The sequence below is a fragment of the Pelodiscus sinensis genome, chromosome 1 (assembly GCF_052426305.1).
Source record: "Pelodiscus sinensis isolate ZL-2025 chromosome 1, ASM5242630v1, whole genome shotgun sequence".
NCBI lineage: Eukaryota > Metazoa > Chordata > Testudines > Trionychidae > Pelodiscus > Pelodiscus sinensis.
The window spans coordinates 337,168,877-337,194,320 of NC_143052.1; the positions used below are offsets into that span (position 1 = coordinate 337,168,877).

Below are 25,444 nucleotides of genomic sequence, written 5' to 3' on the forward strand. Positions count from 1 at the left end.
CGCCTGGGGCAGAGCAGCTGGGGTGCTGCTGGGTTGCTCCAGTAGCGCCGCTCCTCGGCACTACTGGACCAACCCAGCAGCACCCCAGCTGCTCTGCCCCAGGAGTCCTGATTCAGCCGCTGCTGAAACTGACCAGCAGCAGCTGAATCAGGACGCCTGGGGCAGAGCAGCTGGGGTGCTGCCAGGTTGGTCCAGTAGTGCCCAGAGCAGCGCTGCGGGACCAACCGGCAGCGCCCCAGCTGCTCTGCCCCAGGGACCACAACAAAAGCCTGGTCTGCTGGGGGGGGCACACTAGCTGCACCCCCCCCAGCAGACCAGGGACATGGGGAGCAAAGCCGCAGCGGCGGGGTGCCTCGCCTCTGAGGCTTTGCTCTGGCGCGGGACCCACCACCGCTGCAGCTTTGCTCCCGGTGCCCCTGGTCTGCTGGAGACCGTCCCCAGCAGACCAGGGGCACCACGAGCAAAGCCGCAGCCGTGGCGGGGTCCCGTGCTGCTGAGGCTTTGCTCTGGCGGGTTCCCGCCGCTGCTGCGGCTTTGCTCGCGGTGCCCCTGGTCTGCTGGAGACGGTCCCCAGCAGACCAGGGGCACGGGGAGCAGCTTTTCTCGCCCCGGAGGTCGAGGTGGCTGACCGCTGCCTTCGAGCTCCGGGGCGAGAAAGCCCCGTTCGTAAGTGCGGATCCGACATAAGTCGGATCCGCGTAAGTCGGGGACTGCCTGTACTGGCCTAGGATGTAGGAAAGCCAGATTCAAGTTCTTGCTCTATCTGATACAGACCACGGATTTTTAATCCCAAATCACTCAAAATCCAACAGAATGGGGTCAACAACCTGGCTCTCCCACATGCCAAGCCAGTAACCTAACCTAACCATCCATGTAGAGCTGTGGCACGTGGTTGGGGTGTGTGTGCCCTTAACCTACAGTAACCTTCTGACAAAAGTTTGTCAGAAACAGATACAGGTTGCACCTCCCTTAACCAGGACTCTCTGGCCCAGCAACTGGACCACGGATGTTCCTGGACCCTGGAACCTAGGTGCAGGGAGGCCGGGCTGCAGGACAGAAGTGGTAGTGTCAGGGTTCAGCTGGGAGTCCCATGTTGGAGGAGGGGGGCACAGAGGGGCAGGTAGCACAGCAGGGAGTTCTGGCCTCTGCAGCCGAGCAGTAGCAGGGGGCAGGCAGTGGCTGTAGAGCGTCAGTCATGGAGCTTGGGGGCTGACAGCAGCATCGAGGGAGATATGGTCCCGGCCCCCAGTGGCTCGGGAGATGGAGCTTGGGGCCAACAGAGGCATTTAGGGAGTTCCGGCCCAGCCACTGACCTCCAGCCCAAGCAGCAGCTAGGGAGCTCCATCCCCAGCCGTGGAGTGGGGTTGGAGCTTTAGCTGGGGCAACAGAGCACCATGGGTTGGAGCTTTAGCTGGGGCAACAGAGCACCATAGGCGATATTGGAAGGGACCTCCCCTGGTCCGTCAAATCCCCTTGTTCAGGACCAGTGAGGTCCCACAGGTGCTGGATGAAGGAGGTCCAACCTGTATATATCTACAAAACATTTGTTGAGATGAAACAGTGTATTTCACTGCAGTTTAAGTGAATATGTTCCATTCTTCTCATTTATGTGAATTAGCTGCTCCAAAGTGTGTATGTTAAATCTAATCTGAGTTTCTTTATTTTATATATGTAATGACTTAAGTTGATTACCCAGCTAGGGAATGTGGTTTAGATTGCAGCAGACAGACTGACTTGGTTATTCCTCCCTTTGAGCTTCCTCCTCCTTCCCTCCCCCCACAACTGCCTGCAACTCTTCATCTTATTTACAGAGCTGACTATCTTTTTCCCAGCTGTTCCCTATGGAAGGCTAATTTTTATTTTGGTCTCCCAATTCAGAATAAGGGAGTATCTTTCTCTCTCTCTGGCATCCCCCACATTCATGAACTCCAGCAGTTCCCCTCTTCCACAATATAAGGTATGTTCATAAGCTTAGCTATAGAGGTCTCACCTCTCCTTCTGAGCAGGAATATAATTAATACGGTGAACCATAGTGAGTAGCAGCTGGCCGCCTGTCCCCTGATCTGTAGAAGAGAATATGTAAATACCAGATTTGTGAATACGATGTGGATTCCAGAGTTAAACTATTCCGAGATTTGCATCCCAAATATCAACACTCACTGTCAAAATGCTTTCCACTGTCTCTTTTAGATCATAGCTAAAAGGCAGGCAGATCATGCAATCAACTTCGTGAATAGCAACTGATGCCTGGGGAGATTTCTTCTGGAACTCTGCAAGACACAGGCAGTGGTGTCTGAGAGTAGAAAGATGTTGCCTCTGCTTAGCATTCCACTAATTACTGTAACAATTTTAATCATTGTGGGGCTTGTGGGAAATGGATTTATTACAGTCATTAATTGCCTTGACTGGACCAAAAGTGGAAAAATCTCTCCTTCTGATATGATCCTGATCCCTCTGAGCACGTCAAGATTTCTGTTACAGGGGACATTCACAGTGTTTATCCACAGTCTCTATTTTCCAGATATTCCCAAACTGTTTCTTCTGTATACAGCATCTATTATCTTATGGATGTTTGTGAACCAGGCCAGACTCTGGTTCGTCACCTGGCTCGGTGTCTTGTACTGTGTGAAGATCATCACTTTCACCCAACCTCTCTTACTGCGAATGAAGCAGAGAATCTCTGGGATAGTTCCACAGCTGCTCCTGGGATCAGTGCTGGTTTCTTCTATCCCCTCTGTCCCATTGTTGTGGACTCTGTGCGTAATTCAACCTGCCACTCAACCCGGCTAGAGAACAACTCGGTGACAGATACTAATTTGAGTACCCCAGATCTCTCTCTTTTCCTGTACACTATGGGGGTTTTCTTTCCTCTTACAGTATCTGTGATGTCTTTAGTACTGTTACTTACTTCTCTGGAAGCAAAAAAATGGAATAAAATGCAGACAGTTTCAGGAATTTGAAGACAGATGCTCATATAAATGCCATGAAAGCTTTGATCTCTTTCCTTATCCTCTATGTTTCCAGTTTTCCTGCTCACATTCTATTATTACTCTTGAATAATGTAGATAACATCTGGTCTGTTGCAATCTGTACAATAATGATTCCTGCATATCCATCAGTCCATTCCATTATCTTGATTTTAATTAATTCCAAACTAAAAGAGGCATTAATGAGAATTCTCCATTGTATGAAGTGCCATCTGAGCAAACAGACTTCTTAAACCAGCCCGCCTGAAATATAACTGAAATCAAGCCTGCACTGCCCTTTTATCAACATTTATTCTCTTTTTCTCAATTAAAAATGACTTCCTTCTCTTGCTTGTTTTTAGCATTACTGGCACTCTTTACAACCTCAGAATATTTGCAGAGATTGAAGTTTTATTTCCATCACTTTTCCCCATAAACACATCACAAAAGGAATCCATTTAGAGACAAATCATCTGTATAATCATGAAGAAGAATATCTGAGTTTCTGGTTTCTAATGACCAGTGGGAATATACGGAAAGGAAGCCAAACGTGAATATTCTGCATATCTTAGTGGACAAACCATGGACAGGATGAAGTGTGGGCACATTCTTCCAGTTTAGAGGTGTATTTGAATTGGACAATAAAATTATATACACACCTGGAGGTGGAGGTGTGGGGGATGGGGGAGGAGAGAGGGAGAGGAGGAGAGCACAGTGAAAACTTTCACAGGGCTCAGCGAACCAGGCATTCAATGTCCTGGCATTGAACATCTTCTCATTGCTGCAAGACCTGGGGCCAAAGAAAGATTAGACTTGGAGGAAACATACTTGTATTAGTACATAATTGGCTTAGTATGTACATGGACTGTTTTTCCTAAATTGATGATTCAGCTAAAAATAATAGAAAGGAGAAAACTAGGTATGTGAAAATGTGCAAGTGAATAGTGTTTGTACATTATAACCTGAACAGAGTTTGCATGCATTAAGCCTCTGATATGCTTTCAACAATTTTGAATAGCTGATTTAAATTCCACCTCTTGTACAGGATGTACCTTATAATGGCTTGCTTTTTGAAAGTTTATTGCCACAATGATGAATGTGATCTAGATAGATATAGGCACAACCACTGACTTTCACGGTTGCTTTAGAAAATTCCTCTGTGCATTGAATTGTCAATGTTCTAATCCAGTTTCTGCACTGTCATATGATTTGATAACTGATTGCTTGTTGAGCAATCATGAATTATTCTGAGTACTGCAGCCTTCTATATTGTATATTCATTGCAGTTTCACGTACTGTATAGCCACTAGAGCTAGTGGAATATTCTTGATCAAATACATAATTCAACAAATGTTGTCATGATTGATCCAATAATGTGCTGAATTGTTCAATTTTTAAGGTATTTCCTCAGCTCCAGTTCTTACACTATATGTTCAGCATGAAGGAATGTGGTCTCAGTCCTGAAACTGACTAGCAGCATGGTTTAGGATATATCACTTGCTCTTTTTGCGTCTGTTTCTGTCTAAAAAAACCTGAATTAATTGTATTTACCCATATTTGTAAAATGCTTTCAGATCACCAGAAAAAAATCCTATATAAATATATTGGTTTACTTTGATTATGTTGTTGTTTTTCATTTGTCTTGTCAAAAGAGATTTTATAGGTAAATAAACATTTATGCAATATAATGAACATGTAAATGACCGCATAATTGATTTTTTTGGTGTGTGTGGAGGTAAGAGTGGGAGATTCATTGCATAATTTTCTGCAAACTCTAGTTTCATTTTGCAAATAATGAAGTTTGTAACAGAGTTTCAAAGTGACTTCCAAAAAGTGAACAGATATGGTGATATCTGCCTCCAAATACACAATCAATACTCTGAGGGGAGTCAAGTCCTCTCTCTCATCTTGTTAGTCTTATCTTTGAGATCTACTACTAATAAATAATAAGCATTTTACTGCTGACCAATGCAGCAGAAAAATTGTGTATGATTTTCAATCACTACTGGATGTCATAGCATAGTACACGGCGTACTGGGGAAAGTATTTGCTTTCAATGTCACTTAACTTGGTAAATGTGGAAAGAGTAACCTTCATTTCAGTTTAAAGAAATGAGTAGTCCTGTAGTACTTCAGAGACTAACAAATATCTATCTATATATAAAATATACTATTGTGAGTTTTTGTGGGTAAAACCCACTTCCTCAAACATAAGGATTTCTTCACACAATCAGTGGAATTCCTTGCCAGAATATATTGTGAAGTCCAGAACTTCAACAGGGTTCAAGAAAGAATTAAGATAAATTAATGGAGGATACGTCGGTAAGTGGCTATTACCTGGATGGGCAGAGATGGTGTCCCTAGCCTCTGTTTGTCAGAAGCTGTGAATGTGCAATGGGATGCACCACTTGATGATTTATCTGTTCTGTACACTCCCTCTGGGACATCTAGCATTGGCCACTGTTGGAAAACAGGATACTGGGCTAGATGGTCCTTTAGTCTGATGCAGTGTGGCCTTTCTTATGTTCTTGTTTGTTCCTGTCAAATCCATGCTGGCTATTTCTTGTAACTGTTGTTCAATAGGAATTTAAAAACTAATTGTTTAATAATTTGTTCCAATATATTTTCAGGTTTCAGTGTTAGTCTGTATATAATTCCCTGAGTTCTTTTCTCCCCTTTATAATGCAAGTATTATGTTTTCCTTTCTCCAGTCCTCAGAAGCCCCATGCATCTTCCATGAGTTCTTGAAGATAATTGCAAACAGTTACAAGGCTGCTTAATTACAAGGCTGGTTACATACCATAGGGTGAATGCCATCAGGCTCTGCCAACCTGAATACATCTAACTTACCTAAATAGTCTTCAAGCTACTCTTTTCCTAATTTGGCTTGTACCCCTTCTCACTTGTAGTGTTGAATAGCTAATCACTATTAGTCCTGTCATTGAATACAGGCAGTCCCCGGGTTACGTACAAGATAGGGACTGTAGGTTTGTTCTTAAGTTGAATTTGTATGTAAGTCGGAATTGGTACATATTGTAGGGGAAACTCTAGCCAAACATTTCTCCAGAGCTCAGTTTTATTCTCCCACACCTCACTTCCCTCAGTCCTTTATTCTCAAGATGAGGTGTCTGCTGAGAAAAGCTGCTCTGCGTCTCCCTGATCTGCTGGGGGGAAGCAGCTAGTGCGGGGTTGCCTCACCCCATTTGTAAGTAGGGATCTCATGTAAGTCGGATCCATGTAACCCGGGGACTGCCTGTACTTAATCAAAATTGTCAAACACCTCTGCTTTCTTGATGTCATCAAGTATTAGCTGTCTGCTGAGGGCTTAAACTTTCCTTCAATTTTTCTCTTGCTTCTAATGCTGTTAAAGAACCTTTTTCTTTTCCTTTTTATATCTCTTGCCAGGTATAACTCATTTGTATGCCTTACTCTTTCTGATTGTGTCTCTGTATTCATGTGCTGTTCTTTTGTAGTCCTCTAACAACTTGTCCGTGTTTCCAATTTTTGAAGGATTTCTTTTTGATTTTCACGTCATTAAAGGTCTCTGGATGGAGCCATGTTGTCCTCTTACTGTTCTTCCTAGCCATCCTTCCCATCATAGAATCATAGAATACTAGGACTGGAAGGGACCTTGAGAGTTCATCGAGTCTAGTCCCCTGCCCTCATGGCAGGACCAAATACTGTCTAGACCATCCTTGATAGACATTTATCTAACCTACTCTTAAATATCTCCAGAGATGGAGATTCCACAACCTCCCTGGGCAATTTATTCCAGTGTTTGACTACCCTGACAATTAGGAACTTTTTCCTAATGTCCAACCTAAACTTCCCTTGCTGCAGTTTAAGCCCATTGCTGCTTGTTCTATCCTCAGAGGCCAAGATGAGCAAATTTTCTCCCTCCTCCTTATGACACCCTTTTAGATACCTGAAAACTGCTATTATGTCCCCCCTCAATCTTCTCTTTTCCAAACTAAACAAACCCAATTCTTTCAGCCTTCCTTCATAGGTCATGTTCTCTAGAGCTTTAATCATTCTTGTTGCTCTTCTCTGGACCCTCTCTAATTTCTCCACATCTTTCTTGAAATGTGGTGCCCAGAACTGGACACAATACTCCAACTGAGGCCTAACCAGTGTAGAGTAGAGCGGAAGAATGACTTCTCTTGTCTTGCTCACAACACACCTGTTAATGCATCTCAGAATCATGTTTGCTTTTTTTGCAGCAGCATCACACTGCTGACTCATATTCAGCTTGTGGTCCACTATAACCCCTAGATCTCTTTCTGCTGTACTCCTTCCTAGACAGTTGCTTCCCATTTTGTATGTGTGAAACTGATTGTTCCTTCCTAAGTGGAGAACTTTGCATTTGTCTTTATTAAACTTCATCCTGTTTACCTCAGACCATTTCTCCAATTTGTCCAGATCATTTTGAATTATGACCCTATCCTCCAGAGCAGTCGCAACCCCTCCCAGCTTGGTTTCATCTGCAAACTTAATAAGCGTACCTTCTATGCAAATATCTAAATCGTTGATGAAGATATTGAAGAGAGCCGATCCCAAAACAGACCCCTGCAGAACCCCACTTGTTATACCTTTCCAGCAGGATTGTGAATCATTAATAACTACTCTCTGAGTACGGTTATCCAGCCAGGTATGCAACCACCTTAAAGTAGCCCCATCTGAGTTGTATTTGCCTAGTTTATTGATAAGAATATCATGCGAGACCGTATCAAATGCCTTACTATAGTCTAGGTATACCACATCCACCGCTTCTCCCTTATCCACAAGACTTGTTATCCTATCAGAGAAAGCTATCAGATTGGTTTGACATGATTTGTCCTTTAAAAATCCATGTTGGCTGTTCCCTATCACCTTGCCACCTTCCAAGTGTTTACAGATGATTTCCTTAATTACTTGCTCCATTATCTTCCCTGGCACAGAAGTTAAACTAACTGGTCTGTAGTTTCCTGGGTTGTCCTTATTTCCCTTTTTATAAATGGGCACTATATTTGCCCTTTTCCAGTATTCTGGAATCTTTCCTGCCTCGCATGATTTTCCAAAGACGATAGCTAGAGGCTCAGATACCTCCTCTATCAGCTTCTTGAGTATTCTAGGATGCATTTCATCAGGCCCTGGTTACTTTTAGGCATCTAACTTTTCTAGGTGATTTTAACTTGTTCTTTTTTTATTTTATCTTCTAAACCTCCCCCATTCCCATTAGCATTCATTATGTTAGGCATTCCTTCAGACTTCTTGGTGAAGACGGAAACAAAGAAGTCATTAAGCATCTCTGCCATGCCCAAGTTTCCTGTTATTGTTTCTCCCTCCTCCCTGACCAGTGGGCCTACCCTGTCCTTGGTCTTCCTCTTGCTTCTAATGTATTTATAAAAAGTCGTCGTCTTTCCCTTTATTCCTGTAGCTAGTTTGAGCTCATTTTGTGCCTTTACCCTTCTGATCTTGTCCCTGCATTCCTGTGTTGATTGCCTTTATTCATTCTTTGTAATTCGTCCTACTTTCCATTTTTTATATGACTCCTTTTTTATTTTTAGATCATGCAAGATCTCGTGGGTAAGCCAAGATGGTCTTTTGCCATATTTTTTATCTTTCCAACGCAACGGCATAGCTTGCTTTTGGGCCCTATCAGGATAGTTTGCTGTTGCGCCTTTAATACTATCCCTTGAGGAATCACCAGCTCCCCTGAACTCTTTTTTCCTGTAGATTTTCCTACCATGGGACCGTACATACCTATTCCTGGACTCAGTTAAAGCCTGCTTTTTTGAAATCTCTTGTCCTTATTCTGCTGATTTCATTACTTCAATTTCTTAGAATCATAATCACATTTACCTAAATTGTCATCCACTTTCAGAAACAAGTCTAAAATGGCTGTCTCCCTTGTTAGTTCTCCCACTTTTCAAAACAAAGTTTTCCACCAGTCCTTTCCAAAAAAGTATTGAAAATTTTATATTTGGCTGTATTACTTTTCCAACATGTCTCGTCTTTAAAGTCCTCCATTATTATCAGGTTTTGTATTATCAAGTATTCCTCATATTTGTTGTAGTAGTTTTGTTTTGTTTCCTTTTAGCCAGAGACTGTCAACTGGTCTGCTTCTTATCTACTCCTGGACCATAGAGCAAGTGGATATATTCTTAATATATGTGAACTTCATCCCTTAGGTTCTTCCTGTCCTTCATAAAAATCTGTACACTTCTTTACCAATATTTCAGTCAAGCCTTTCTTCACCAAGTCTGTGTCACCATTTCAGTAAAAGTTACATAAGAATGTAAAAATGGCCATACTGGGTAAGATCAATGGTCCATCCAGCCAAGTATCCTGTTTACAGACAGTGGCCAATAGCAGATGCCCCAGAGGAAGGGAACACAACAGATAATCCTCATGTGATCCCTCCCCTGTCACCTACCTCCAGAGAAATGGAGGCTAGGGAAATCATTTCTACCCATCCTGGCTAATAGCCATTGATGGACCTAACCTCCATGAATCTATCTAGCTCTTTTTTGAACCCTGTTAAAGTCCTAGTGTTCACCACATCCTCTGGCAAGGAGTTCCAGAGGTTGATTGTGCATGGAGTGAAGAAAAACATCCTTTTGTTTGTTTTAAACTTGCAGCCACTAATTTCATGTGGTGACCCCTAGTTCTTTTATTGTGGGAATAAGTAAATAATGTTTCTTTATTCACTTTTTCCATATTAGGCATGATTATTTAGACGTCTATCATATCCCCCCTTTGTCTCCTCTTTTCTAAGCTGAAAAGTCCAAGTCTTTTTAATCTCTCTTCATATAGACCCGTTCCAAACCCCTAATCATTTTTGTTGCCCTTTTCTGAGCCTTCTCCAATGTCAATATATTGAGATGAGGCAACCACATCTGTACACAATATTCAGTGGTTTTATATAGTGGCAATAAGATATTTTCTGTTTTATTCTCTATTCCTTTTTAAATGATTCCTAATATTCTCTTTGCTTTTTTGACTGCCAGTGCATACTGAGTGGAAATATGCTATTTATTTCCTACGTATGCTGCCTCACCTTTCCTTTCTTGATTGGTTTAAAGTAATTCCTTTAGATGGCTATAATACAGTAAACTATAACATGGTAAAGGGTATATTTGGCTCATTTCTCTATCTGGTTTATTCTTATAAGTAGACAAAAGAAAAAAATGCTCAGTTTTCAGAAAACCTGAAAATATTTTCTCTTGTTTCATTTTGGGGTACAAATCTTGGAAACATTTAATTGAGTCAACATGCTACCCAGTGGTATCTGACTATTCCTTCACACTACTGTTTAGAGGTGCCCAACTGCATTTTATCTATTCTCTCTATAGAAAATGATTGGGTGATAATCTATATTCCTGGAAGGGGACAATGTGTGCTCCAAGGGTGTGTCTACATTGTGCCTGTAGCTCAAAATAAGCTACGCAACTTGAGCTATACAAATTGCATAGCTTATTTGAGTCAATTTTGAAATAGCTTATTTCAAAATTTGGTGCTGTCTACACAGCACTTATTTTGAAATAAATAGCTATTCCAAAACATCCCTTACTCCTTGTGAAATGAGGTTTACAGGGATGTTGGAATAGTGAGCCTTGTATATTTCGAAATAATGGGCATGCTCAAAAGATGTGGAATAGCTATTTTGGGTATCCCGAAATAGCACTGCAGTGCAGATGTAGCCCAAGATAGTGGGAGAAGGAAAAAGTTTGGGAAGTGAGTGAAGAAGGGGATTAGAGTAATAAGATGGATATGGAAGTTTTCCTTCCTATACCCTTCATATTTTGGAAGAATAAAGAAATAACAAGCTTAAATGTGACAGAAAAAATGCCAATATATTTGCAATATATTTTGTAGCCTGGAAAACCTATGATAAAGAAAAGCATCAGAGCTTTTATGGCCTATATATGAGCACTTGCAATAAGAATGATGATGCTGGCTGCACTTGTGTTATAGGCACCAGGTGTACCAAAGAAAGGTAATTAACATTATGGATGACTCCAAAAATAGTGTAAGAGAAAGGGAAGACCTTGTATCATACACAGAAGAAAAATGTGGAAATCTGAGATGTCCCAGTTAATACCTGCTGCCCTACTTTTTACATTAAGTTCAATAGGTAAGTTCTATAATTAACCCAGACAAAAGGGAGAGATGTAACAGAAGGAACAGCTTTAAAACCAGGCGCACAATGAAAGCATCTTTAGCAATTCTCAGCTTCAACTGCAGAAAAACTAGCTAAGTGGAATTGAAGAACTTCATGCACCTGGAGATGCTGAACCAAGTGGTTTGCAAACATCTATATCAGTACTTGTTTTAGACACAAGACTATCTAAAAGTCTCTGGTGAGAATGAAGTTAGATGTAATCTTGAAAGCCAAATCTGCATGGCTGTGTCTAGACTGGCAAGTTTTTCCGGAAAATCAGCAGCTTTTCCGGAAAAACTTTCCAGCTGTCTACACTGGCTACTTGAATTTCCAGAAAAGCACTGACGATCTCATGTAAGATCGTCAGTGATTTTCCGGAAAAATTATGCTGCTCCCGTTCGGGCAAAAGTCTTTTTCCAAAAATGGCAATCGGGGCTTTTTTGCGGAAAACCGCGTCTAGATTGGCCACGGACACTTTTCCGCAAAAAGTGCTTTTGCGGAAAAGCATCCTGCCAATCTAGATGCGCTTTTCCAAAAATGCTTTTAACGGAAAACTTTTCCGTTAAAAGCATTTTCGGAAATTCATGCCAGTTTAGATGTAGCCCATGTGTTTCAGATTTCTTACTCTGGGTAGAGGGAGGATGAAGGAATGTGAAGGAAAAATCCTATAACATTTCCTCAAGACGTTTGTTTTGTTTTAATCAGTTGTGCTTTGTATATGATGTTTACAGCATCAAGGACTTGCAGCTCACGTCTGGCATTGCTTGATAGTAATAGATTGGGTAGCGGTGTTAAACCACACTGTCTCATGACTATCTCTGATGAGTTCTGTTGATCAGCGAAGAGACCATGATGCTGTATTACGTTAGATGGGGACAGTCTGTTCAGAAAGGAGCTACTAGAATTAATCAAGGGCTGGAAAACTTGTCTTACAGTAAGAGCTGAAGAAGCACAATATATGTATCATACCAAAGGGAAGGTTAAGAGGTGACTTGATCCTGGTCTATAAATACAAAGGAAAAGATTTCTGACAACATATAGCTCTTTCATCTATGAGAGAAAGGCATAATACGATCCAGTAGCTGGAAGATGAAGCTGGACCAAAAAAATTAGAAACAAGAAGCAAATGATCTGTGAGGCTACATAACCATTGGAGCAAAGTGCTTAAATGTGTGGAGGATTTGTCTGTAATATGAAGTCTTGAAAGAAGATTGAAGCTCTAGCTCCAGGCCTGGCCTTTGGGCAAGGTGAATGAGGTGGTTGCCTCGGGCCCTGCGCTGCCCAGCTCCTGGCCCCACCCACCCAGCTGCTCACTCGATGCCCTGACTGGGAACCGTGAGGCTCAGGGTCCCATGCTGCCCAGCTCCCAGCCCTGCCCACCTGGCTGCTCACTCACTGCCCTGACTGGGAGCAGTGTGGCCGTGCGGCTCAGCCACGTTGCCTTGGGCCCCGCAAACTCTTTGGCCCAGTCTGTCTAGCTCAAACAGAAGCTAAGGGCTCAAGGCAGTAATCATTTGTTGTTTTGGTCCTGCATTGATAATAGAGCTGACAGCCTCGCCGGGCCCTTAGGCAGCCTCGGAACCCGGGCTCCAGCAATGGAAAGGGCCTGGAACTGCAGCCTCTGCAGCTGCCACAGTAGCAGCAGCCAAGAGCCACCAGTCCTTTTGAATTGCCAGGCCCCAGAGCAGTTGCTCCCCCCCTCCCCAAACACCTGTCAGCAGGCTTCTGTGTGGCCTTAGAGTCTAATCCTAAACTCTCTGGAAAACAGCAGCTTTCCTACCCCACATTCCCTCAGAAAACAGAGTTTCTTGTTCCATTGTTCATTGATAGCAGAATTGTTACATGGCTAGGTTGTGACTTGGAAGGCCAAACCCTTAGCTACTGTACGTTGGTGTAACTCCTTTGACTTTGGTGAGGAAATACCAAATGTGCAAAGTGCTCTGGAGTTCCTGGTATGCAGCAAGATTACTTTGGATCCCTGGGCATCTTGCAGTAGGCGTCACAGGAAATAGGTTTATTTTCTGAGGAAAATATTAGTTATTTGGCTGAAAACTAGAGGAGAAAATGTGCATATGAGGGCCCTGAACTACCACTCCCATGAGGCACTTCAGCAGCATTTCTGAAGAGAATTTTTTCAGTTTTTGACTGAAGGCATTTCAGTTTTGGAGGCTGTCTTTTCATTGAGAAGCCTTGAAAGTAGACAGTAGTCACAAAAAAAACCTGTGTAGTCAAATGGCCAATTTTCATATTTATGAAATATACTCTTCTAAACTTTATAATGTAGTTCCATCCCATTGTACAGCCAAGGTAACAAAAGCAGGGTGAAGCTCAAGATTACATAGCACATAAGTGGCAAACACAAAAGGTCTGATTTCCTGCTCCAAACTGAATCCACTAACCACAGCTGCCCTTTGAAATTATAGGAGTTATGAGACAATGCTCCTAAACCTCTCCAATTTGCGTTGATTTTGGATCACTTTCCAGTCAGTTTGCTGTGTAGTAACAGTATTTGGTTTGTAGAGCTCTCTGATCAGGAAATGCAAGTGTTGTTATGTGAGAGCTTATTGCAGAATCCTTTTTGGATTGGTGTGGTACATGCGTTTGGGAGAACTGGCAAAGCTTCAAAGCGTGGCTAGAGATCGAAAATTTCTGAAGAGGATAAAACATGGTGCAGTTAAGGCACCAAAGTGGCCTGGGTTCAACTGTCCATCTGTGTCAGTTTTTGAACACATTACATGAGACCAGAGTATTTAGGCACCTAAACATGCAGGTAAGCGCCTAGTGAGCCTGCAGATAAGTGGCTAACTTCCATTGACACTAATGAAAATTCCATTAGGAGCCTATCTGCATCTTTTGGAACTTAAATACCTTTAAGAATCTGGCCTTTCCTCACTCTGTGCCTCAAATTTCTTTGTGTAAAATGGGGAAATACTTCCCTGGTTTTCAGGGGTGTTGAAGACAAATTGATAAATACTTGTCAGAGGCTCAAATAGTACAAAGATAGAGGAAGTGTCTAGCCTAGATGGTAGCCTCTGTTTTGTATAGCTGGGAGAGAGGTAAATCACCAAGATGAAATGGCTGGGATGATTTAGTTGGGATTGGTCCAGCTTTGGGCAGGGGGCTGGACTCGATGATATCCTGAGGTCTCTTCCAGCCCTAGGATTCTAAGATTCTATGAATGCCTCATAGGTCAAACTTGGTTCACCTATTCAGGGTTTTTTTTACCCATGACTACTGAAGCTAAAATATTGCTTTAAATATGACATTTGAGATTCTCAAACATCCATTTCACATCAAAAATATTCAACAGTGAACATAATGAATATTGATGAAAATTGCCAATTTAATTAGCAAAAATTTACAAAGTAGCATACTCCTCTCAATATCAACAAGTGAGCATTTTTTTAAATTACAACAATCGATGTGAGGGCTATAGAGAAAGGGGAGATATGCAGATAAAATAAAATGTAAATTAACAATAAACTAAATTATTTAATTCTGCACTCAGGTTATGATTCTGCTGATACCTAAACGTGTGCTTAGTTTTAATCGCAAGAGTAGTACCCAGGAAGTCAAGTTTGGGATGGATACATTATTCATAGGTATGGAAAAGGCTTAATTCCTGCTTTAAATGCAAAATATCAATTTAGTCATAACTATGGATTCAGGACCAAAGCCTCCATAATGTGTTCAGTTTTACTTTGACTTATGGAATAAATACAGATTGAGATTCCTCAGCTTTCCCCCAATCTGCCCATTATCATTACCCTTTTCTTGTAAGTATGAGCAAACAAATGGATCTTCAAGAAGGATTTAAAAGAGTTATAGTTAGGTGCTTTAGAGATCAGTTCAGGGAGGACACAAAGTAAAGTAAAAACAAAACCCACTGGTGCTTAATATCAGCCCGTCAATATGCCTACGAAGGACACTGAACATTTTTGCTGGAGTAAAAGATTTACATTGGTTCAAGAAAGGAGACTACTGTTATTTTTTACTACAAGGTCAACATGCTTGTGCCTCTCAGCAGGAACACCCCTATTTATAATGATGGTGGTTTATTTATAACAAGAGAGCAGAGCTTCTCAGGCTGACTAGAAGTGCTAAAAAGAAAACAGAAAGGTCAAGGGTATTTTATTATGATACAGAGAGCTGAAATTTTGTTAGGGGTGCTATCCAGCAGCATGCAGTCGTGTTTCTTTTCCTGTTATTCAGTTTGCTGATTCAATATGAAAGTTACTTAAGCTATAATGTTCTGGAATTGTATTTGCAAACAGAGCCACTAATATGACATTAAGAACACAATAAACAGTACATTAGAATATATTATAGGTCTGGCTTACACTGATAAAAGCCAGGACATTCAGCATTGAGGACAGTCCCATGTAACAAGCACTTCTGAATAGTAACAACAGTCAGGTGAAGGAGTGACTTTGAGCTTGCCCTCTGTTACAGAAAATGGTTGGCTGGAAAGAAATGTATTTCGCTTGCTCACTAATGACTTTTCAGCTTAAACTAGATTGAGGCCATGCTCTAGTTGCACTGGCTGAAGAGGAGGAAATGGAATAATGTGGGTAGTCCAGCTCTCCCTAATCAGGAAAAGAAGGTAGATCTACCTATACTTTTTTAGCACAGAGGGATGAAGCTATGTTTCTCATATCCCTACCTACTGTATCCCATTGGGATGCCATTCTAATTTGTCCCAGTTTGCAATACTTTCTGCCCTACTTAAATCTCCCTGCTGTGCGCTGTATTTACAAACCATTTGGTAATCCATTCTGATTATAGGTGCCAAATAAATGTAATATTTGGCTCTAGATCAATCACAGAATGCTTGACTTGATCAGAAATAACTGGGTGAAATTCTATGGAATGTGTTACACAAAAGGCCAGATTAAATTAGCTAAGAATCTATGTTTTGGTCATAGTTTTAAAATGAATCCAGATTTCTGAATATTTTGTAAACAAAAGCACCATGTTTGGTTTACTGTGGTTGCATTGTGAGTATTTTGATAATTATTAGCTGTGTATGAATGTCTGTGAATCTTGGAAGTCTCTCACATTTTTGGCTGAAAATTCCTACTGAAAGTATGTTGTTCACTGTTTATTACTACTAATACTACCCGTCCCATTGTGATGGTAGACGGATACTCAAGTTGGCCTGGCGCATGGGGCAAAAGCAGACCTGGCCACCATCTTGCCCATAAAGGACCCATGAAGCTGCCCTGGACAGGGAGGGGTTGTGGAGCTGGGTACAGTCCTGCAGGTGAGACGCAGAAAGCAGGGAGCACTGTGCCTCCACTCTGCCGACTCCCCCCAAGATTGGGAGCCCCTGTGTGTTGGCATTGCATGCCCCAGATCCCTTCCCCCATATCTTTTCCCCCACCCCGCCTCCCGTTCCGCAGGGCGGGCCCAGGACTGCTCTGCACATGCTGGAGCTGAGGCAACTGCCCCCACACACGCAGCCTCTCTACCCAGTCATGACTCCATTCACTCCAGCCAGAGCAAACAGCTCTGCGGTCCATAACAAGCTGCTTGCCCTTGCCAACTCAAGTCCCAGGGAAGCTGGTTACCCACCTCCCTACCCTCAGCTGTTGCCAGCTCTAGCAGTGTATTCTCAGGTATTCTCTGTGACAGATGGCATGACTGACACCTCTCCTTTTATAGTCCTATAGATTCTCTTTTAAAAGTTGATGCCATTCAATCAAATAACAGGAACAACACTGCATGACTCAGGCAACCAACCATGCATCACAATTGGTAAAGAAATGAACCACAAATAACTGAACAATTGACTAACTTTATGATTTGTAGTCTAAAAATATAGCATGAAAAAAAGGATCAGCCAATGAATGATTTGTGAACTAAACCCCTGATGGTGCGGCATCCATGCAGAGCCCCATCAAAGCTAAAGGTCCATGCATGTTAGTCTGATGGGAAGTCTGAGCCCAAAAGGAAAGGAAGGATGACTTTGAATTTAAGGTATATGGCTGGAAAGAGGGTGATCTGTCTTTGTCTCTGTCTTAGACTTACTATGTAGCCTTGAGCAAGTCCCTGCGATTGAGCCTTCCAGCCCACACCAACAGACTTAGGGTGATCCTCTAAAAACAGCTGTTAAGGCTTCAGAGCCTGAGTTCCAGTCCAGCTGCATCTTCAAAGCAATGGCCATGGAGTTATTTTTAGAGTGCTAATATGAGCCCTGTCCATCCAGACTAGGAGGTTTGCTTCTGCCAAACCTAGAATGCTGTATGAGCCCCCCCTTCTGTGTAAATCCTCCTTTAACAGCCATATTTTTTAAAAGAAATGTAGTCACCTCATGATTCCTATAGTTGCCTAGATGGGTTTTCAAAAGTGTCTAGACACTTTGGCACTTTTGAAAATCCCACTAAGTATCCAACTGTTTCTTTAGGTGCAGAAATACCTTTAAAAATATGAACCTTAGTGTATCTCAGTGTTTCTCAACCAGTGGCACGAGTTCTTTTAGGAGTACTCGAGAGAAGTCTGGGGGTTATGTCAACACAACTAAAATTTGGAAAAAACTGAATTTTTGTTTTAAGTTTTACAGCATTTTATTATTTTTGTACTTTTTATACCTAAAAATTTCATTGCCTACCCAGCTACAATTAAGTTGTTTAAACAAAATATGTTGCAACGGTAGAAAAAAAAATGGTGTGTCTGAAAACTGTAGGTACTAGGGGTACTTATTTATTTATTTTGAAAGAGAGGTACTTTATAAAAAAAAGATTGAGAAACACTGGCCTATCTCTCTGTCCTGTGCCCCTCCTCTGTAAAATAAGGACAATGATTCTTCCATTCTATTGTCTTGTCCATTTGGATTGTCCTTTACCCTAGGCTGTACAACACCTAGAACAACAATTCTTCTGTTCCATTTGGGCCTCCAGCTACCATGAAAACACAAATAATAATATAAAGGGACTTTGTTTTCAAATCATTTAGGGGAAAATGTATTGAGATATTCCATTTTTATTATATTTCAGCGTTTCCCAAACTATGGGCCGCGGCCCAGTACCAGGCCGCAGGAAAAAACTACCGGGCCTCAGAGTGGTTGCCGGGGTGTTCTGCGCTCCTGGAGTGCCCGTGTGGTGCCGGGTCCCCCAAGCCCTTTGCCGGCCTGGGCAGAGTCTGCAGCCGGATGTTCCGATTCCTGGCAGAGTCCTAGCTAGGAGAGGTGGGGGGGAGGGGAGAAGGAGGAGAGAGCCAGCCACCAGAAGCAGCACTGGACGGGGGAATCGGGGTGGGCTGGGGAGATTGGGGGACTGGTGGAAGTAGGGCTGCTGGGGGGGCGCGAGGTTGGGGGCAGGGAGCTGGCCGGGCAAGATGTGGGGGGGGGGGGGAGGAGAAGCGGCCGCCGGAAGGAGGGCTGGACATGGGCAGCAGGGCTGGCCAAGGGAGATTGGGAGGAGAAGCACAGGAGAACTGGCTGCCCGGGAGGGGGTTGGAGGAAGTGGGGCTGGCCAGAGGCACAGCGGGGGGAGCAGGGGGGAGGAATGTATCCACCTGTGGGGAATGGGACTGACTCGGCCATATGTAAATCTTGGGGAGCTGCACCTGTCCCTCCCCCCCCCCCAGCAAAGCACAAAGCATGAGTTAATCCGGCCCGGCCCGGGGATTCTATTGTCGTCCCCCCCCATACACACATACACACCCTCGAGTAGTTGCGAACTGGCTGGCTGATAGACACATTCATGCAGCCTGAGCACATTTACCAGCCAGGCAGTTCAAAACTATAAATTGATACATCTAGTAATAATAAAACTTACCTAATGAGAAAATACCAGACATGTTATATGTCTGGTGTTTTCTCAGTTTGTTTTTTATGTGTTTATATTTTGAGGCTGCAAAAAACAGTACTGAAAAAAAAGGGTTCCAACTAAAGTAAAAAGTTTGGGAAACCCTGGTCTAACCAGTTTTCTGTCTGTCTTAGAGTCCATTTATTCAATCCATAGTCTTTAACTTGCTGGCCAGAATATTGTGGGTGACCATATCAAAAGCTTTGCTAAAGCTGGCTCTGGGGGTTTTGGGAGGACCAGAAACAACTTATTTGAATATTCATCATTTGATTAATGCTATGCAAATATGCAAATGAATGTTACTGGTCCTCCAAAAGTTTGTAAATGGATTTACTGGTCCCCATGTCAAAAAGTTTGGGAATCCATGTTATATTTCATACAAACACACAATGTGTGTCTATATAATATGTAGAAACACATTTTAAAACATGCACTTATTCATGTATGAATTAATATACAAAACATTCTACTTTTCTGAAATCCCACTTAGAAATGTAAAGAAGCAGGTTTGCTTTTTAGCCAACCTGTATCAACTAAAAACATTTCAGTAACTTAATATTCTTTCCTTGCAATCACAAGGAATTTATTTGAAGAAATGTATTTTTGTATGTTGGTTTAAATCAATACATTTCAAATAGTTTCATGTTGGGTATGACCAAGATATTACTCTTTAGACCAGTGTAGTGTGCGTCTTTATTGAATCTAACGTGATGTTCTTAACCAGCACATTTTTACTTAAAATGAATATAGATTTGCTGTAACCTATGCAACTTAGTACAGGTATTATCCCTGAAGTAATGCAGAAAATATATTTCAATATAAACCAATATGGCAGCTACATGGCACTTAAAATCCTCTCTCTATAAAAATCAATATCAGTTAAGATTCATTCAGGAAAAAAAACTGCTGAGCTTTTGTTCTGTGGAAGCTTAGCTTTCCTGTGGCTTGATTCCCCATTCTGCCTTCCTTGTTCATACTACACCGAATAAAGGAGATGTACATATTGGGTGGAACTGGATTGCACCTAATTAAAGGGCATTATTTGGCAGATGGAAAGACGGTTACTCCCCTCCACCTTATTCTTTGGTGTGTAGAGGTGTGTTAGGAGCATTATAAGAGCACCATTGCTTCTGTTTATTTTCTGCTTCTACAACCATCATTATTATTTTTATTGTATTTGTATTATATCAGCATCTAGAGGCTCCAGTCAAGGATTAGTACTTAGTGTGCTATGTGAGATCTTGACTATAATTATAGCAGCACCTAAAGCTACCTACCTGCCTTTCTAAATTGTCTCCATGTGGTAATAAGTCCTCACATCGTGGACCTAGCAAATTCAGGAAACTCACATGCTATAAATCTGTACACAGCTCACGCTATGATATAATGCTGACTTTCTTCTTCTAGTCTGTTGCCATAGTTTAATTATCCCCACAGTAATTTATGAGGGTTTCACATGCCCCTACTTAGCATAGTCAATTTTAGGGCTCCAAAAAGGAGACTTTAGTTTTTATTTAGTTTTTTTTTAAATGAGTCCCTAGAGCTTTTCCTGAACAAGAAGGCTCATGGTTTCCAAACCCAAGTGCCCTTCAGGGAAGACTCATGGCCAGCATAACAGAGTTTAAAGAAAAGCTAGATAATTTCATGGAGGTTAGGTCCATAAAAGGCTATTAGCCAGGGGATAGAAATGATGTCCCTGGCCTCTGTTTGTCAGAGGAGACAAATCGCTTGATCATTGTCTTCCGTCCACCCTCTCTGGGGCACCTGGTGCTGGCCACTGTTGGCAGACAGGATACTGGGCTAGATGGATCTTTGGTCTGACCCAGTACGGCCATTCTTATGTTCTTATCTACTTATACTACCCCAATTTATACAGAGGCGTCTCTTACTCGACAACCACTGCTGATTTTAGCAGTATGAAATGCAGAGACAAACAGTTCCTCAGTTAGTTAGCTCCTTACATATTAAGTCTTCAAAGGTAACAACCAACACATGAATTTCACCCAAACTAATGCTGATTCTGGCAACAGTGGGGTAGTATGCTCCCAACTAAAATTTTGTTGTAGAAAAAACAGCCTCATTCTGTGCTCGTTTCAGTAGCTCCATGTAGATCGTGTTACAGCAAACTAATCTCAAGGTGACAAAGCCATTGATATTGGGTAAGGTCTGCTTGTGAAAGGAAATGTCATACACTTTGTACAAGGCAGAGGTGGAATACAATGCTGCCACTTGGGCATCTGCTTGTAATCCTGAACCAAAGTCCCTGGAAGTCACCAGGCTTGTGTTGTACAAATGGATCCTCTCATTTCGGTGAGTTTACATAATCTCCTTCTCTGTGGCTGGTAAAATGGAATATACTCATTCAGTCTGTATGGCTGGATGGCTCGTGTGCAGTCTATTTGGCACATAGGAACTATGAGGGGCTGGAGCATGCCCAGTGCAGATAGAATGCTGTGAAAACTTAGTGGCCAAACTCCAGCAAGTATGTGTAGAACATATGTGGACTGAGACTTTCAGAGGTTCATAATTTGATCAAAGTTAAGGAATATTTTCATGGGCACGTGTAATGGGTCATGACTCACCACCACAGCACCCCCTGCTGATCTCTTCAGGAATTAGCTCTTCAGCCTTGTAGCGTTTTCTGCTAGCCACTTTCTCACCCTCAGGTACCTATCTTCTGTGCTGATTCATGCTCAATGTGCCTCCTGGACCATAGTACCATTTCCTCATGGCACCACCCTGCACTCTGGGGTCCTCTCTTCCTAGGGAATCCTAATCTACTATACTAATCTTGCCTCAGTGACCAGTCATCATCTAGCAAACTGCTGTCTGAAATGGCCACTCATCATTGGCAAGGGTGTGTAGCCAGGCTGCCTTCTCCAGCCCTGGCTGCCTCCCTGTAGCCCTAGCGCCCATCAGGCCACTGAATCAGACCTGCAGGCTGGGAGTTGGGCAGAGTTACACAACTCTGTGTGCTTTTCCGCAGCACTGCTCTGTCTCAGGTACCTTCTCTAGCTTACTCAAGCAGCCAGGTCCTTCTTGCTCCATCCCAGTAGCAAGAGTCAGTTCTCCCGGCGCCCCTATTTATGCTGTCCCCGCTGGGCCCTATTTGGCAGCTACCTGTCTCAGCTGCTTGCTGCACAGTCCCAGACCTCTCCCAGCACTGGGTTTAACCCTGTTTCTTGTGGAGTGGGGTGATCACTCCTCTACAGCATGTCAAAATGCATGTTGCTGGACTAGGCTGATTCCCTTGGCCAATGTCAAGTCTCTGCTATAAAACATGGAGTTGCGGGAGCTTCTCAGCCAAATAGCTATAAGAAGATTTTTAACATGTTGAAAACAATATATCTTCCTTTTATTCTAATTCCCTGAAACAGCAGAATTGTTTTAGCTGCAACTTAAAAAAAATCACTTTGAGGCAGACACTTGGCATGAAAAATTTCAGACTAAATGGTTAAAATTTGACAAAGTTACAAAGCAACTGGAAACTGCTTCTTCTTCTTTGGGTAGTCCCCGTGGGTGCTCCACGTCTGGTGTCAGGCTGGTCCCAGCGCCACAAATCGGAGCTTGCCAGTGCTGTGTTCAGCCGGACCGCGCATGCTCGAGCCGGTTTCGCGCCTTTCATGTGCTGCGCTCTCTGTCTCGCGCCCGCCAGTTTCCTCTAATCCGCTCCTGGTCACGGACGGAGCTCCCTTCATCTCCTCAGGCTTCCTGAGGGAAAGTTCAAAATGATTTAAACTTCTGTTTTTTTCACTACATTTCCAGTTCATTAATGTGTTCCTGATTTTAAGTTAATACCTTTATAGAGTTATCAGCTGTTTATACTTATATTTGAAGGTTTCAGCTGTCTCCGCTGCACAGCTCTCAGAGCCACGGCTCTGGCAAAAAAAAAAAAAAAAAAAAAAAAAGAGAGAAGCAGCATAATGATAGCAAAAGAACAGTTACCATTTGTATATAGTTATATTGTTGCCTTCTACTGACGTTTTCCTGTTACAACTCCTAGTTTACAAAAAAAAAAAGTAAAAAAGTAAGAAGAGTTACATTGTTACCCGGCTAGCTCCGCTTGAGCTAAGTTCAGTAGTTCTAGGACCCTTTATTCAAACATAGTTTATATATATATATATATATATATATATATATATATATATATATATATATATATATACACGTAAAGGGGAAGAGGAGAACAAGACTCAAATAATAAAATAGGCATAGTTACAATTCCTAAAGGAGAGAGAAAGGGGCAGTCGGTGAAACAAGAGTAAACCCCCCGTCAGACAGCTGGTATGTCGGGCTCCCCCGGCTTCAAAAAGTGCACTATGTGCAGGGACTCAATGCCTGTCTCTGACGGACATTCGGCTTGTGTCCACTGCCTTGGGGAGGCACATATCCCCCAAAAATGTAGTCACTGTGCCAAGCTCACGACGAGAGCCCGCAAGGAGCGGGAAAGACGGCTGAAGGAGACCCTCTCATAAGGCTCTCCTGCCTCCCAGTGCTCCAGGCTCCTCGGCATCGGACCCGACCGCAGGAAAGCGGAGGGCTCCCTCCCCGGCTATGTCTTCCCCTAAGAGGAAGAAAGCCTCTCCTGCTCGTTCCCTGCAGATTCCCCCACAGCAGCGGGTGAGCGCAGGTGATAAGCCGGGCACTTCAACTTCAAAGACAGCCCATGCGGCCACTTCAAAGAAGTCAGCCAGCATTTCCCGGCTCGGGCTGCCTCCGGCACCGCAGATGGCAGGGAGGCCCCTTAAAGACACAGCCTGCCCTGCACCGACGGTGCCTGGCTCTTTGAATGCAGTGCACACCCCCCGTCACAGGGAGCTGTCTTCAGCACCCCCTGCACCCACGGTACCCAGCACTGAACAAATGACTCCGTCAGCACAGCCACCTGACCCTCTAAGCTTGCAGCCTGCAATCTCTGAGCAGCTAGAAGCAGCTTCTACTAGTGCAGTACCAAGGACCAACATCCATGAAATTTCTCTCTCCCCCTCCCCGGTGTCCTCTCCAGAGCCATCGCCTCACCCCTCCACGTCTGCACACCATGCAGCGGGGCGCAAGGAGCATCATAGGCAAAGCTTATCCTCTCGCCACCATCACTATAGGGAATATAGCTGCTCACATTATAGATATTCCAGATCTCAATCCCCGTCAAGGCGATTCCATTCCCCAACTCGCGTGCCACGCAGCACTTACTATGTCAGGCACGGCACCGTGGGATTCTCTAGATGTTCATCACCTGCGGCCTCTGATCGACATTCTATGCATTACCATAGATCCTATTGCTATGGGTCACCCCATCACAGCCACTCGCGATCTCGCCGCAGATCACTATGCTCCTGTCGATCGACCAGCCCGCGCTCCCCACCCCCACCAGGTTCCCCACCCCCTCATCCACAATCAGACATGGAAGAGGGCCAGCTCTCCGAAACGGAAATGGATATGTCTCCTAGTGTTCGCTCTTCCGCGCTCGCACTGGGAGAAGCAGTAACCTTGGCCGCGACATCACCCCCAGATGATCTTAAAGAGTTCCAAGACCTCTTTAAACGAGTGGTGCAATCTCAGGAGGTACAACTCACGGAGGCTGAGGTGAAACAGCATAAGCTCTTTAAGAACTTACATCCTAAACATCAACGGAAGATCGCCCTCCCTATAGATGAGGCTATCATGGAGGAAGCTGAGGAGATTTGGCAGACGCCAACATCTATACCACCTACGAATAAAAGGGCGGACAAAAAATATTTCGTCCCCTCCAAAGGCCTAGACTTTCTTTTCAATCACACAAAGCCTAATTCTTTAATAGTGGACGCTGTCCACCACAAAGCTAAGACGCCCCATTTTAAGACCTCCCTCCCGGATAAGGACTCTAAAAAATTGGACTTATTCGCTGTAAGATATATTCTTCCGCAACCTTACTTCTCCGAATCGCCAACTACGCAGCCCTCCTATGAAACCACAACTTTGATAACTATTCAAAGCTTCCGGATCTGATGCAACACCTTCCCGACAGCAAGAGATCTCTTTTAAAGGCTGTTGTCCAGGAGGGGTATACCATGGTGCAAATCACCGCAGACGTAGCAGATACGGCTGCATGAGCCATGGCGACGGGTATCGCCATGCGGAGAGCCTCCTGGCTCCTGTCAGTGGGAGCCCCTCGAGAATTGCAGTCCAAGGTCGAAGATCTGCCGTTTGATCGACAGAAGCTGTTTGCCTCTACGACCGATGAGATTCTATATTCGGGAAAGGACTCTCGTACTACCCTCCGAACCTTGGGCATGTACACCCCTCCGTTCAAGCATAAACGATACTACCCCTTCCAAAGGAGGTACAACTATTCATCCTTCAAACAGCAACAACGCGGACCTGACCAGTACAGATTTAGACAGCGACCACAGCGCAAGCGCCAGCAACAGAATCGAACATCTGCTCGGCCTGCTTCTAAGCAGCAGGTTTGACACCCATGTCAAGGACTCGAACAAGTCTCTCGTCGTCATCACACAGAAGCCTGCAAACAACCTCTTCCATCATCGGCTG

General features: G+C 43.3%; 1 pseudogene; it reads left to right on the forward strand.

The window, feature by feature from the left end:
* Positions 1 to 2,307: 2,307 nt before the first annotated feature.
* LOC149525981 (taste receptor type 2 member 40-like) lies at positions 2,308 to 3,220 on the forward strand (annotated as a pseudogene).
* Positions 3,221 to 25,444: the final 22,224 nt, after the last annotated feature.